The sequence below is a fragment of the Ceratotherium simum genome, chromosome 34 (genome assembly GCF_057802395.1).
Source record: "Ceratotherium simum simum isolate JZ-2026a chromosome 34, ASM5780239v1, whole genome shotgun sequence".
Taxonomy (NCBI): domain Eukaryota; kingdom Metazoa; phylum Chordata; class Mammalia; order Perissodactyla; family Rhinocerotidae; genus Ceratotherium; species Ceratotherium simum.
The window spans coordinates 6807473-6823474 of NC_141933.1; positions in this window are offsets into that span (position 1 = coordinate 6807473).

Genomic DNA, 16002 nt, shown 5'->3' on the forward strand with positions numbered 1-16002 from the left:
TCATTCCATATCAGTACACATAGCACTGCCTTATTCTTTTTGCTAGCTATATAGTATTCCACTATGTGTATTTTTATTTAGCTAGTCCCTTATTTTTTATTTTTTTGTGAGAAAGATTAGCCCTTAGCTAACATCTGTACCCATCTTTCTCTACTTTATATGTGGGAGGCCTGCCACAGCATGTCTTGATAAGCAGTGCATAAGTCCTGCACGGGATCCGAACCTGGGAACTCCAGGCTGCTGAAGCAGAGCATGCAAACTTAACCACTATGCCACCGGGCCAGCCCCTAACTAGTCCCTTATTATTGGACATTTACAAACAAAAACAATGCTCTAGAAAACATCCTTGTTCATCTATTTAGGACATGCAACTATTTCTATAGTTTAAATTCCCAGAAGTGGAATTATGTCTAAGTGTGAGCACTTGTAGTGTTGATAGATATTATTGATTACCTTCCACAAAAGTTATAACAATTGGCATTATCATCCACATTGTGTGAGTATACTTCTTTCCCCACTCTCACCAATAGAGTGTTGTCAAATTTTTTGATCTTTACGATCTAGTAGTGAAAAATAGTATCTCATTTGGGTTGTGTTCTCATTTCTCTTATGAGTGAAGTTGCATCTTTCATATGTTTAAAAGCTATTTGTATTTCCTTTTCTGTAAAATGCCCATGCTCTTTGCCCACTCTTCAATTGGTTTTGACTATTTTGTTGATTTTTCAGAGCTCTTTATATATTCAGGAAATTTAGCTAACATGTTAGTAGTTAACACTTATTAAGTTCTTACTTTCTGCAGAACACTTTCCCTGCGTGACTTCTTGACTCCTCACAACCACCTTATGAAGTACGTATTTTAGTCGCTGTTTTACAGATGAGGAAATGAAGGTTCAGCTAGGTAAAGGAACTTACCCAGGGTCATAAAGGTAGTAAGTGGGAGATCCAGGACCCGAGCCCAGGTCAGTCTGACCCGGAAGCCTACGTGTGTCTTCTTGGTGTACTGAGTCTGTGGGATATGGTCGGGGAGCTCTTAGACACAGCCTGCCTCACCTGCCGGCGTGGGTAATATGAAATCCTCAGATCTCCTCCACTCACCATTTGCTGACACGTAAACTTCCACTTTGTTTTGTTTTCCCAATAAAACAGCATTTCTCAAACTTTCCCACCCACGTACCCCTCAGAATGGAGGAACATAAATAAGCATCTTGGTCAGGTATGAGGGATTAGGGCCGGTGGGGGCAGAGTGGGGGGTGCAGGGAAGCAGTGCTAGCCTGAAGGACCTGAGAAATTTCGTTGAAGTCTTTTATTTTTGAAATTTATGCAAAATTTGCATTCTACTCCATAATATGTCCATATTTGTTTTATTTTTTGGTGAGGAATTTTGGCCCTGAGCTAACATCTGTGCCCATATTCCTCTTTTTGCTGAGGAAGATTAGCCCCCCTGAGCTAACATCTGTGCCCATCTTCCTCTATTTTGTATGTGGGATGCCGCCACAGCATGGCCTGATGAGCAGTGTGTATGTGTGCACCCGGGATCCGAACCTGCGAACCCCGGGCCACCAAAGTAGAGTGTGCTCACTTAACCACTACGCCAAGCGCCCAAGGCTCACAGGTGCTGGGGGACTGGAGTTGAGCCCAGGTCTTTCTGACGCCACTGAGCCTGCAACCCCACCCCTCTTGGCCTTGGGGTCTCTATGTCTGACCCACCTTGTCCTCATACTATACTTTACCAAACATTTTTCTTTATACTGACTCACTTTTTAAACTTATTTTAAGAGGCAATTATAATCGTGTTGTTGACGCAAATAATCACTTACCAATCTATAGATAAGAAGATATTGAATTGAGCCCAGGACTAGTCCAGAAGCACTCCCTCCCACAGGGAAGAGCGCTCCGGGGAAGTGTGGTTTACAGCAGGGTTATACACCATCTCAGGACAAAGAACACACATCAAGCATGAGAGGAATACAATTGTTTTTCTCCCAAAGTCACAAGGAAATGTTTTGCCGAAGTTTAGCACATACACAGCAGGTCAACTTGACCTTAGTTCTCTGGGAAGAAAAGCTTATCTTCAAACAAGTGCTGGGATGGGTGCCAGAGAGAGGGAGACATTCATCCTATCTTTGAAGAGTGCGTTCTTCGCTTTGGGAAGGTGTTTGGAGCAGATGGACAATGCGTGTTCGGTGGGCCATAAGCCAGGCTGCTCTGGGAAAAACAAGTTTTAGGCCGAATCAGATTTAAACCAGAACGGCTCCCCCATATACCTCAATATGTGAAAACTTATTATTATTCTTATTATTTTCATCAGTGTTAGCTAATGCCTATATAGTGATTATTAAGTGCCGGGCTCTGCTCTAAACATGTTTAGTGCAGTAATTCATTTAGTCCTCAAAGCAATGCAGTGACGTAGGACTATTATTTCAAGGTCCAGATGAAGAAACTGAGGCACAGAGTGGTTATGAAACTTGCCCAAGGTCACACAGCTAGGAACATGGCAGAGTCTGGATTCACACCCGGAGCCCAGACTCCAAGTACACGCTTTGCACTGCTCTACTATTTCTTATTGTAAAATGTGGAAAACAAGTCTGTGCGGTTGAGGCCCCTGGGATGAAGCTGAAGATGATCCAGATTTCAGCTTTCATTATTGCCTGTACCCCGAGGAAATCAGGTTTTCTCCCAGCCAACTTGATTCCCAGCAATGACTCAGGCCTATCATGCTTCCTTCAGGTCGAGAGCACATTCACTGAGCCCCTCCTGTGTGCCAGACACTCTGCTTTGGGGAGGGGGGGACCAGAGGAAACCAGAGAGACCCAGTGCCTGTCGCCAAGGAGTTTAAGGTTTAGTGGGGAAGATAATTTCAAAACTATGGCAAGTCAAGGGTACAGTGGGAGCCACAAAAGGGACATTCAACAGAGCCGAGGGTGGTGGTGAGGGAGAGCTTCCTGGAGGAGGCCTCACTCAAGCAGAGTCTAGATTCTAGAAGGTTGAGTAGGAGTTATCAGGCACATGGCGGCAGAGAAGAGGAGGAGAGAAGTCTTATAAGCCCAGCATGAGCAAAATTATGGAAGATGAGCAAGGTGTAAGAACTACAAGCATCTTGGCATCAACCAGCCTTTAAAGTTCCAGAAGGGAGTGAGGCTGGAGGGGGAGGCAGAGCTAGGTCAAGGTTGGGCTTTGTTTTATAGGTGGCGGGAAACCATGTATTCATCAGCAAATACCTACTGGCCACCTGCTCGTGCCAGGCTCTGATCTAGGCGCTGGGGATGCCACAGTGAACAATACAGAGCTCACGTTCTGGTGGGGAGACGCAACAGTCATGCAGGTAAAACAAATGGTATGTGAAATGGTGACAAATGGAACAGGGGTAAAAAAGGGCAATAGAAAGTTCCAAGAGTAGCCATTTAAAATAGGGGATCAGAGGAGGGAGTATTCAAGCAAAGACTGGAAGGAGTGGGAAGAGAGCTGTGTGAAATCTAGAGAAAGAACATTCTAGATAGGAGGTAATGGAAGGGCAAAAACCTTGAGGTGGGTGTGTGCCTGGTGGGTCTGAGGAGGCCAGTGTGCCTGGAGTGGAGCAAACCAGGTGGAGAATGCTTGGGAACTAGGTCAGATAGATAGTGGGGTTTTAACAGCCCTTAGTCAGAGAAGTGACATTTGGCTGCACCGTGGGTGATGGTTAGGAGGCTGCGGGCTGGAGGTAAGCAGACCAGGGCAGACGGTGCCACAGTGGGAGCAGGGCCTCTGTAGCCAGATGATGAGCAGGGATGGAGTGTTGCAGAGGCAAATTTGGCAGCATTTCCTGATGACTGGGGTGGAGAATGAGGGCAGAGAGTCAAGGAGGCCTCCTGGGTGTCTGGCTTGAGCCTCTGGTGGAACTTTTCATGAAATGGGAGGATGGAGGGTTTGGTGGGAGTACAGTGGGACGGGGTGGCAGAAGATGATGAGTTCAGCCCTGAAAAGGTTAAGTGGAGATCCGGGGCCAACTTTTTTTCTTAGACTCCACAGAAATTCTGCTAAAAGTAGGAATCCTCTTTGAACAGCACGCTTGTACACATATGTCTTGTGTAGCTGCTCTGATATCACAAATCTGTAGTTTTCCAGGCTATTTTTAACCGGAAAGTATCAACCTGGGACCTAAAATAGGTATAGGAATGATTTGTTCAAAATTTTACTAAAGCTATACTTTTTTAAAAAGCTATGAATCAGTAAATACAAAGTTCACCTAATAGCACTGAGTTAGGCATTGCTGTGGACTGAATGTTCGTGTCCCCCCAAACTCCTGCATTGAGCCCTAACCCCCAAGGTGATGGTGTTCGGAGATGGGGCCTTTGGGAGGCGATTATGGTTAGATGAGGTCATGAGAGTAGGGCCTCCGCCTCTGTAAGAAGCAGAAGAGGGGACAGCTGGGTGGCATAGTAGTTAAGTTGGTGTGCTCTGCTTCGGCGGCCCGGGGTTCATGGGTTCAGATCCTGGGCATGGACCTACACACCGCTCATCAAGCCATGCTGTGGCGGCATCCCATATACAAAATAGAGGAAGATTGGCACAGACGTTAGCTCAGGGACCATCTTCCTCAAGCCAAAAAGAGGAAGACTGGCAACAGATGTTAGCTCAGGGCCAATCTTCCTCACCAAAAAAAAAAAGAAGAAGAAGAAGAAGAAGAAGAAAAAGAAGCAGAAGGAGACCAGAGACTAGCCGCCCCCCCGCCCCCCCCGCCCCTGGACCATGTGAGGATATAGCAAGAAGGTGGCTGATGGCACCCTAGGAAGAGGGCCTTCAGCAGACACCAAATCTGCCGCACCTTGATCTTGGACTTCCAGGCCTCCAGAACTGTGAGAAATAGATGTTTGTTGTTTAAGCCGCCCAGGCTGTGGTATTTTGCTCAGCAGCCTGAGCAGTCTGGGACAGACATCATCAGGTATATCCCAGCCAGGGAGTCATAAGTCCCAGCTTTCCTATTCATTGTTCTTGTGACCTTGGGCAAGGAACTCCATCTCCTTTTCATTCATTCATTCATTCATTCATTCATCACACATTTGATGAACACTCCCTCTATGGCTGTGCTAGGCACTGAGGCTACATCAATGAGCGAAGCTGACATGGTTTCTGCCCTCAAGGAGCTCCTATTCGGGTGAATAGAGACCACACATAGAGGTGGAAGTAATGGGGCAGAGAGGCACGGGGAGGCCTGTGGGTCACCCACGACCTGGAGCCTCAGGGACATCCCTTCCTGCCCCGAGAGGCTCAGCAGAGCGTAGGTTCTGTCTGAGCCCAACCAAGCCCTGTGATCTGGGCTTTCTGTGCCTCGTTTCATTTCACTCCCACCCCATCCCTGTGAGACATCATTATGCTCACTCTGCAGATGAGGAAGCGCTCAGAGAAGCAGAGCGATCTGCTGAAGGTCTTATAGTTAACAAGTGATAGATAAAAAATTTAAAACTTGTGCTTCCATGGACACCATAGAGAAAGTGAAAGACAGCCCACAGGATGGGAGAAAATATTTGCAAATCATATCTCTCATAAGGGAATTGTATCTAGAATATATAAAAAACTCTTACAACTCAATCATAAAAAGATGAATAACCCAATTTTTTAAAAGGCAAAGGATTTGAGATGACATTTCTCCAAAGAAGATATATAAATGGCCACCAAGTACATAAAAAGATGCTCAATGTCATTATTCATTAGAGAAATGCAAATCAAAACCTCAATGAGTTACCCCTTCACACGCACCAGGATGGCTATAATAATGATAATAAAAGGACAGTAACAAATGTTGGCAAAGATGTGGAGAAACCGAAACCCTCATACGCTACTGGTGGGAATGTAAAGTGGTACAGCCATCTTAGAAAATGGTCTGGCAGTTCCTCAAAGAGTTAAACGTGGAGCTACCATATGACCCAGCAATTCCAACCTCTAGGATAGACCCAAGAGAAACGAAAACATATGTCCTCACGAAAATTTGCACCTGAATGTTCAGAGCAGTGTTATTCATAATAGCCCAAAGTGGAAATAAACTAAATGTCCATCAACTGATGAATGGATATAAGAAATGTGTTATCTCCATGTAATGGAATATTACTCAGCCATAAAAAGGAATGAAGCACTGGTACACACTACAACATGAATGAACCTTGAAAACATGCTAAGTGGAAGAAGCCAGACACAAATGATCACATATCATATGACTCCATTTATATGGAATGTGCAGAATAGGCAAATCCATAGAGAGAAAAAGTAGATTAGTAGTTGCCAGGCGCTGGGGGCAGTTGGGGGGAAATGGGGAGTGACTGCTAATGGTTTATTTGGGGGATGATTAAAATGTTCTAAAATGGATTGTGGGGATGGTTATACAACTCTGGTAATATACTAAAAGCCATTGTTTATACATTTTAAATCTTATACTTTAAATGAATGACTTGTGTGGTATGTGAATTATATCCCAATGAAGCTGTTACATAAAAACACGTGGCAGAGACTAGGTGACTCCAGAGCCTGTGTCTTTCTGCTACCATGTGGGGAGGGAAGAAAAAGGCACCACAAGGTCCTTTTTGACATTGGTGCCCCATCGGCTGTACAGAGAGCCCCCACTGCCTCCCCCCACCATTAAAGTCTTTTGTCCTCCAGGCTCCTAATTTGTGTCAGCCCTGAACCCTGAACTCAGCTAAGAGACTAGAGTGCAGCCTGGGAGGGAAGAAAGAAGAAAAACCAGCTGTATCGAGCACCTACCATATGTCAGGCAAGTCACTGTGCCAGGTAGGAGGTTTCCCACAATCCTCTATTTAATGCTCTCAAGGACCCCCTATCTACGAGCTCCTGTTCTTTTCACCGGGCCAACCTGCCTTGAGGGTAGGTGACCTGAGCCTTACTTCTAGGTGTGCCATTTAGGACCTGGGGCAAATCCCTTCTCTTGGTTTACATCTGTCAGTGGAGGGGGTGGCTGTGGACCATCTCAAAGTTCCGTTCCAGCTCGGACCTGCTGGATCTCCGTAAACAATTCAATGAAAGCTACTCACGAAAGAGTGAAGGATTCAGGATGTAATAACAACTAATGTTTTGAAGGGTTTACTACACGCAGGGCCCTGTTCTGAGGGGTTGCAGGCATTAACTCCTTTACTTTTCACAATAACCTGCATAAGGACCAACATCCGTGGTCGGGAGCCTCCCTGGTCCCAGTGTAGACAGCATGCTGCAGGGGAAGGAACACAGACTTTGAGGGAGATTCCCTGTAGACCTTAGATGACTTAGTCAATCTCTCAGAGTCTCAGAGGCCACGAGCTCAGGGGAATGAGGCTCTGGTGACTAAGGAGCGCTCCCCAAAGCACGGGCCTGGCTCAGGTGTTGTTTGGAGATCTGTCCATTTATAGTGAGACACCTGCTGGGGACCAAGATTTGGCGCCTGGGGAAGGAGACCACTGCCTGGAGTTTGGAACCAGCCTGGGGAATGGGGCAGCAGGTGAGGAGGCTGGCACTGAGGCATACCTTGGGAGTACAAGGGAACCCAGCTCCCGACACTCTGGACCAGAACTTGGGGATGAGTGTGCACTGTGCTAATCCCCACAGACGGAGGCCAGGGGAGGGGGCCTTGCAAGCTGCCCTCTGACTACCATGGCCCATGGGTCTGTGTTCCCCCACCCCAGGAGGGTCTGCGTGCCACCCCACCCCACCACCTTTGGACGCCTGTAACTTGGCCTGTGACCGTTTCCCGCCATACCACAGGACACTGGGTTTCCTTGGACAAACTTAGATTTCTCAAAACTCTCGCATCACAGGCTCCCCTACCCCACCCCACAAATGGTGGTATTGGCCTGGGCTTGGGTCTAGTTTCAGGTTTTAAATTGCTACACCTCATCTGACCAAACTCCCCAAAATAACAACTTGGCGGCTGGGTAAGGCAGAGATTTAAGTGGGTTCCACTGAGGGAGTTCTTAAGATGTCAGCCTCTCCTACTTCTAGGCCTGAAAGACCTGGATCACCTGGAGATGATTAAATTAAAAGATTAAAAGATAATTCCTGTGCAGGGTGTAGTACAGGACGTGGAGTAAGCACTGGCTGTGCGTTATTATTATTGTTGTTGTTATTATTGAATGACTCCTCTGAGCTATGCTACAGTGAGGTGAGTTGGGTCATTCCGGGATTAGGGTGTAACAAGAATTTTGCAGGGCTCTCTAAAGCTGCTGTACCCTGATATCTTGGCCACAGAGCAGTGAGGAAATGAATCAATTTACGCATGAAGCTCTGGAGCCCTTGGGGGTGGGGGTGGGGGAGGTCAGTACCCTAACTTTTGTCCTAATGATTCAGCTGGGGAGACCTGGAGGTGGACTAGAGCTGCTCACTCAAGGCCAAGAGTTGGCCCCTGAGATAAATTCATCTCCAGGAAAGGAGTTTGGGTTTGAGATCTGTGGTGCAGAATCTCCATCCATGCATCCATGCATCCATGCATCCATCCACCCATCCAATCATTCAAGAAATATTAGGGCAAGCACACTAAGGAGCAAGGCAGGGTCATTTTTTGACCCTTTTTGGTCTCAGTCCCTCAAACTTTTGGGGGACCCACCCCATTTCTTATCAATCTGATTAAATGCACCTATGCCCCACATTAAATAATATTTTGCTGTAAAATTTTTTGAAAAGAATTTTGTAGTTTTGCTTTTCAAATTATCTGACTTCACATAACTTATTTAAATTATGATTTGCTGTCATGTTTTGTGTGTGTGTGTGTGTGTGTGAGGAAGACCAGCCCTGAGCTAACATCCATGCCAATCCTCCTCTTTTCGCTGAGGAAGACTGGCCTTGGGCTAACATCTGTGCCCATCTTCCTCTACTTTATATGGGACGCCGCCACAGCATGGCTTGACAAGCTATGCGTCGGTGCGCGCCCGGGATCTGAACCCCGGGCCGCCGCAGCGGAGCACGCGCACTTAACTGCTACGCTACCCGGCCGGCCCTGCTGTCATGTTTTTAAGCAATCATCCTGTATACTTTAGACGGTCTTAGGTTGAGAAATTCTAACTCAAATCCTTCTCAGTTGTACCCAAATTTTTATGAATATTCAATTTAACAATAAAGTCAACAAAATGACTTTATTCTATAGGCATTTAATTAAAAAATAGCAATTTCTATTTTTAAATTTATTTATTTATTTATTTTTCCCCCCAAAGCCCCAGTAGATAGTTGTATGTCATAGCTGCACATCCTTCTAGTTGCTGTATGTGGGACGCAGCCTCAGCATGGCCAGAGAAGCGGTGCGTCGGTGCACGCCCGGGATCTGAACCCGGGCCGCCAGCAGCGGAGCGCGCGCACTTAACCACTAAGCCACGGGGCCGGCCCTCAATTTCTATTTTTAAAAAATTTTGGACTCAATAAAATTTTTTTCCAATCTCCAACGTTTTCATAGCCCCTAGAAAGCTCAGAGGCCTCTGATGTCTGATGGAGAAAATGGCCCCGAAGGTCAAACATATGAGGGATAGAAACAGATGGGAAAGGGGCTGGCCCGGTGGCGCAAGCAGTTAAGTGTGCGTGCTCTGCTGCGGCGGCCCGGGGTTCGCCAGTTTGGATCCCGGGCGCGCACCGACGCACCGCTTGTCAAGCCATGCTGTGGCCGTGTCCCATATAAAGTAGAGGAAGATGGGCACGGATGTTAGCTCAGGGCCAGTCTTCCTCAGCAAAAAAAGAGGAGGATTGGCAGATGTTAGCTCAAGGCTGATCTTCCTCACAAAAAAAAAAATAGAAACAGATGGGAAAAACAAGGCAGTCAAGGTCCTGCTCTCAGAGGTTTAGAGTCCAGCGGGAATAAGCAAAATAAGGACATGGTCTGATAAACACTGAAGGATATAAAGTGTTCTGAGATAGAGGGAGGGGGGCTCCTTCAGATAAGGTGGTTCTTACTCTGAAGAAATAGCATTTAGGCTGAGACTGGACAGCTGGGAAGGAACCTGACCCCTACAGAGCAGGGGAAGTCTCTCCAGGCAGAGGGAACAGCCAGTGCAAAGGCCGTGAAATAGGAAAACGCTTAGCTTGTGGACAGGAAGGAGTCACTGTGGCAGGGGCATAGTGAGGGGCGGTGAGAGGGCATGAGATGAGTTCAGACAGGAGGGCAGGGACCAGATCACGCCCAGCCTCACAGGCCATGATAAGGAGTTTGGATTTTATTCGAAGTGTAGGGTGTCACTTAGGTTGGGCTCCCCGGGGAGCAGATTCTGAGATGGGGATCGGCAGGTGGGAGATCTGTTAGGGAGTACTCTCAGGATCAACACCAGGGAAGAGAAGGGAAGGAGGCAAGTGGGAGGTCTGTTAGGGAGTACTCTCAGGATCAACACCAGGGAAGAGAAGGGAAGGAGGCAAGAATGGGCAGAGGGAGAAGTTCAGCTGCCATGTAGTCTCAATGGGGGCCTCCCCTGACCCAGCAGGGAGTTCTGAAGCTGGGATAACCCTTCAGATTTGTCGTTAGATGCAGCTGCCTGGGGGATGGGGCATGACTCGTTAGCCAAGGCACCCTCCAGGGGGCTGGCAGCACTCCCAGTAGCTGGGCACCAAATCCATTCCTGAAGGAGAATCTGGTCTGAGCATCACAGCCCACACCTGTCCAGTTTATGTTTAAGGAGGTCCCTCTGGCTGCTGCTTGGAGAGGGAATTATTGGAGGCAAGAGTGGATCCAGTCAGGGAAGCAGTGATGGTGTGGCCATGAACCGTGGCCTTGGGAATAGAGATAAGTGGACAAATTTGGGAGATATTGGGACCTGGGATCCAGCACACCTGAAGACGGGTTGGATGTGGGACGTGAAGAGAAGGGAAGAATCAAGGACATTTCAGGTCTCTGGACTGAACAGCTGGGGGAATAGTGATGCCATATGCTGAGATGGAGGATTCCTGAAGTGTGCTGGGGATGAAAATGATATGTTAAGTTTGAGATCCAAGAGTTGATGTCAAATAGGTGGTATAAGCTCAGAGGCCAGATCTCTGCTTTAATTTTGAGCTGCATCTAGAGGATGTACATTAGGGCTGATTTTCGTCCACTGATGCCGGACTCTTCTCTGGCCCTGCCTCCCTGGCCCAGCGGTTGTGCTTTGGAGGGCAGTGTCTGCGTGAGAGGTGAGAGGGCACAGACAGCGCACCCCTCAACTTTTGCCAGGGCTTGCGACGCCCAGAATGTCCAGGACCAAACTCAATAGCGCCACTGTGTGGCGGTGAGAAGTCATAACCGCAGTGGAGTCCCAGACTCCATCCCCTGCGTCGTGGGGAAAGAGGTCAGACCACAGCCAGTGCCCTTAGAAACCACTTTCCATGGTGTGCTTTTTTGAACTAAATAAATCACTGAAGATTCTGGACAACTTAGAGGTGGGAGGGAGAGGAAGAGCCTCAAAAGAAAGAGACAGCTAGGCAATGGAGTTTCAGGAATTATTTAAGAAAGATAAAAGGGTGTTACTGTACCGGTGCCAAAAAGGAATCAATTATGACAGCTACCGTTCAGTGAGCAGATATGAGAGGCTGTGTGAGCTCATGCAGTCGACAAGGAAGCTGAGGTTCAGAGACGTCACATAGCGGTAGATGGTGGTGGAGTTAGGATGGAAACCGGGTTAGCCTACCAGTGGATCTCACGCCATTTAACAACAAATATTTTACAATGCCCTCTTTACATCCCCAGCATCTAGATTGTGGCTGATGCACAGTATGCACTTGGTCAATATTTGTTAAATGAATGAAATGAAATTCATAGATAATATCCTACCTACCCACATAATTTTAAAAATCAAGGGAAAATAAAAGGAAAGTAATTTGTGCCAAAGAAATCCGCATCTCCACACGTACATGCTGGATCAGGATCACACTAGAAGAGATGATGAAGTGATCATTGTGAACTGGGACCGCTCCAAATACAGACTGACAGGCATGTTGCCTTCAGAGACTCAGCCTTCTGAAATGGTGAATGCCCTCTGTAAAGATCTCAGCTCATGCAAGGAAAATTATCCCCTTGATTTACACTTCAATAGCATTCCTGGAAAATTCAGTGTATACTAAAACTGCACGTAATATTATGTGTTTACATATAACAGAGTTAGGGTTCTTGGTGCAGATAATTATAAACAGGTTTTTCCACTTGCATAAATGACGAGTAGGACATTAGAAAGTTATGCAGGACATGGAACAATTCTCGGTGATATGGGACTGTCCCAAATATTGACGGAAGTCTAGCATCTCTGGTCCCTGTCTGCTAAGGACCAAAAGAGCCCCTATCAATGATAACCACAAATGCCCCTACAAATTTCAAATCCAAATTTCCAGGGACAGTAGCTCTCCCTTTGAGACCTTCAGTGTATGTAGTTAAAGCCCAGCCACCTAAGCTTTGTTTTATCGGCCTTCTCTTCTTTTGGGGCCCCCGCAAAGACCTGGGCTTCCACATCCTCACTTCGCCCCTCCCTTTAGGACTCTCTCTGCAAGGGTTTTTTTTTTTTTTTTTTTTTTTTTTGCTAGAAGGTTAGAACTGATGCGATAAATGAGGTACATATCTTTTTTTTTTTTTTGGTACATTTCTATCCTCTTCCTATTTCTACAAAATGCTCAGAGAGGTGAAGTAACTTGCTCATAGTCACACAGCCAATTTGAAGTGGCAGAATCAGAATGACAACCAAGGTCAGTCAGTCTGACTCTAAAGCCTGTGATTTTGCCATCTTTTCTAATTCCTCCTCACTGTCTCCCATCTCCCAGTTCCAGAATAAGATTTCTGTTATCTTGGGGAACCAAGGCTTAGAAAACTGAAGTATCTCACTTACCGGGTAAAATTTTTATAAGTTGTCCACCATTCTCAAAAGTCAGGAGGTGAGTCGTAGGAGTCTGGAATGGATTCAGACCATCCAGTTGTTAACTGTCACTCTCATAAATCAGGTGAACATACCCAGAAGGAAACTCGGCTGTTTGCCCCAGCTTGTCCTAGAAGGATCACTTCCATCTGGCCATGTCTTGGATTTTGGGCCATCCCCTAGAAGTTTTCATTGCTGGGCAGCATTTGCCTCAGTGTAAATGGCACAGACCCTCTCAAACCCTAGTAGCAGAAGAGGGTGAAATCAACTCGTTACCCTGGGACCTGGGGATGAGCTGCAAGCAACCGTCATTTCATTGAAAGCTCAGGTCTTGAAAGAAGTCTCACAAATTTTGCACACTATCCCAAATATTTTGCAGGCCTGTGCCAATAGAAAATAAATTTAAAATAAACTTCACCCCAGTGTAGAAATTGACGTATAAGGGCACACTTTTCAAACACAAGTGCTGATAAGATTCACCTACATATTCCAAGTTCCTCACCTTGGAACCTAGACCTCCCGAAGCAGAAGCGGAGACCGTGCATTGTCATCCACTCCCACCCCTCACCCCCCACCTGCCGCCACTGGGAGACTGATCTGTTTAGTCCACTGAGCGCTTGGAGGAACAATGCTCTGTTTATTTTCTGGCTTTAAATGGCATGCCTCGTGTACCCTCGGGGTCTGCAGAATCTTTATAGGTGTTACAACTGGATTCAAATCCTGCTTCTATCATTGACCATTTCTGCAACTTGGACACGTTACTGAATCTCTGTTGCTTTAGTTTCCTCCGCTGCATCACACCCGTCTCATGGGGTTGTTGTGAGGTTAAATGGGCTGATAAATGTACATGCTGAGAATACTGAGTGCCTAGCATGTAGTTAGTGCTATTAAACGTTGGCCATTAATATTTCTGTGGTTAATATTTTTATGTGCCAGGCACTTTTCTGGGGAGCACCAGTTGCAGACAGACACTAAGGCAGCCCCGATGATTCTCACCTCCTGATATTCACATCTCTGGGTAATCCCCTCCCCTTGAGTTTGGGAGGGACCTGTGATTGCTTCTAACCAATAGATTACAGCAGAGGTGATCGATATGTATGATTATATGTATGTAATTATATTACATGAGATTGTAATATCCTCGCTTTCCCTTTCTGGCTTTGAGGAAGCAGGTGGCCATGTTGGGAAGGCCCATGTGGCAAAGAACTGAGGCCCCAGTCTGGCGGCCCACCAGGAACTGAATCTGCCAACAACCACGTGAGCTTGGAAGCAGATTCTTCCCCAGGCCAGCCTCTGATGAGACTGCAGCCCTGGCCAGCACCTTGATGGCTAAGCTGTGCCCTGACTCCTGACCCATAGAAACTGATTTAATAGATGTGTTGTTTTAAGCCATTCATTTCATGGTAATGTTTTACACAGCAATAGATAATTAATACACCACCCCTCACCTTTCAAGCTCTTTGTTCCTGCCATTCTCCCCTCTCTCTCCCGAATCATCAACATCTCCCTTTCTATTTGGTCATTCCCATCAACCCATAAGCATCTAGTGTCTCCCTCTTAAAAACACTCTTTAGATGCCCATGCCCCCTAGTTATCACCTTGTTTCTCTACTCTCCTCCAGGGCAAAACTTCTGGAAATCTTTGTCTCCAGTCATTGTCCGCATTTCTCACATTCTCTCCTCAACCCAACACTCTTTTTTTGTGTGTGTGTGAGCAAGATCAGCCCTGAGCTAACATCCATACCAATCCTCCTCTTTTTTTTTTGCCAAGGAAGACTGGCCCTGAGCTAACATCTGTGCCCATCTTCCTCCACTTTATATGGGACGCCTACCACAGCATGGCCTGACAAGCAGTGCATCGGTGCGCAACCGGGATCCGAACCCGGGCCACCAGCAGCGGAGCGTGCGAACTTAACCGATACACCACGGGGCCGGCCCCAACCCAACACTCTTAATGAGGTCCCCGATGACATACATGTTGCCCAATCCAAAGGCCACCTCTCTCTCCTCATCTTACTTGCCCTCCCCATGGCATCTGACACAGCCTGTTTCTCCTGTTTCTTGAGATACACTCTCTTCTTCCACTTTCTTGGCATCACCCTCTCTGAGTCCTCCTCTTCACTCAATGTCCATTTCTTCCCAGTCTCCTCTGCTGCCTCCCCTTTTTCAGCTCAGCTTCTGAATGTTAGCATGCCCCTGGTTTCAGTTTCCTTATTTGTAATTGTACAATTTCTCTCTCGAAGGTTGTTGTGAGAATTGCCCGAGGTAATACGTGTGGCTTAAAAAAAGATTTCTCCTCCCAACTCCATTAATTATAATTATGCTCTCTTGCCTCACTCTGGTGAGAAGATGAACCACCCTTTTCCCCAGACACTTGTCAGGTGGGAACAGACTTTGGGAAAGATGACTGTTTCCCACAAAGGCCAAATATGACGCTCACGTGGATCTCTGGAAACCTGGATCTAAGAAAACCCCTAGTCCTGCTGCCTCTGCTGGGGCCTTAGGAATTCCTATTTTTAATTCATTCATAATTAACTTATTTAATTCATTCAGATCTTTAAGGAGACGAAGTGTATGAGGGTGGGTATGTAGCTTTCCACAGACACAGGGAGGGGTCCTGGGTCAATGATGGCAGGCTTTCTGAGATTCTTCTTCCAGGACCATGAGGGCCATAGTCACAGGCTCCTTCCTTCTGGAAAGTGAAGCTACGCATTAAACAACAGTTGAGGGCCGGCCCCATGGCTTAGCGGTTAAGTGCACGCGCTCCGCTACTGGCGGCCTGGGTTCGGATCCCTGGGCGCGCACCGACGCACCACCTCTCCCGCAATGCTGAGGCCGCGTCCCACATACAGCAACTAGAAGGATGTGCAGCTATGACATACAACTATCTACTGGGGCTTTGGGGGAAAAGAAAAGGAGGAGGATTTGCAATAGATGTTAGCTCAGAGCCGGTCTTCCTCAGCAAAAAGAGGAGGATTAGCAAGGATGTTAGCTCAGGGCTGATCTTCCTCACACACACACAAAAAAACGGTTGAGTGACATCACGCCCACTTCAGAGAATGCCAAGGGAGTCACTAATTCATTCAACAAACAGTTATTAAGCAGGTATAAGTGGGCCAGGCACTGTGCTAGGTGCTGAGGAAATAGCAATGAGCAGAACAACAAGGTCCCTGCCCTAATGAGCTCCCGGCCCAGTGGAGGACACC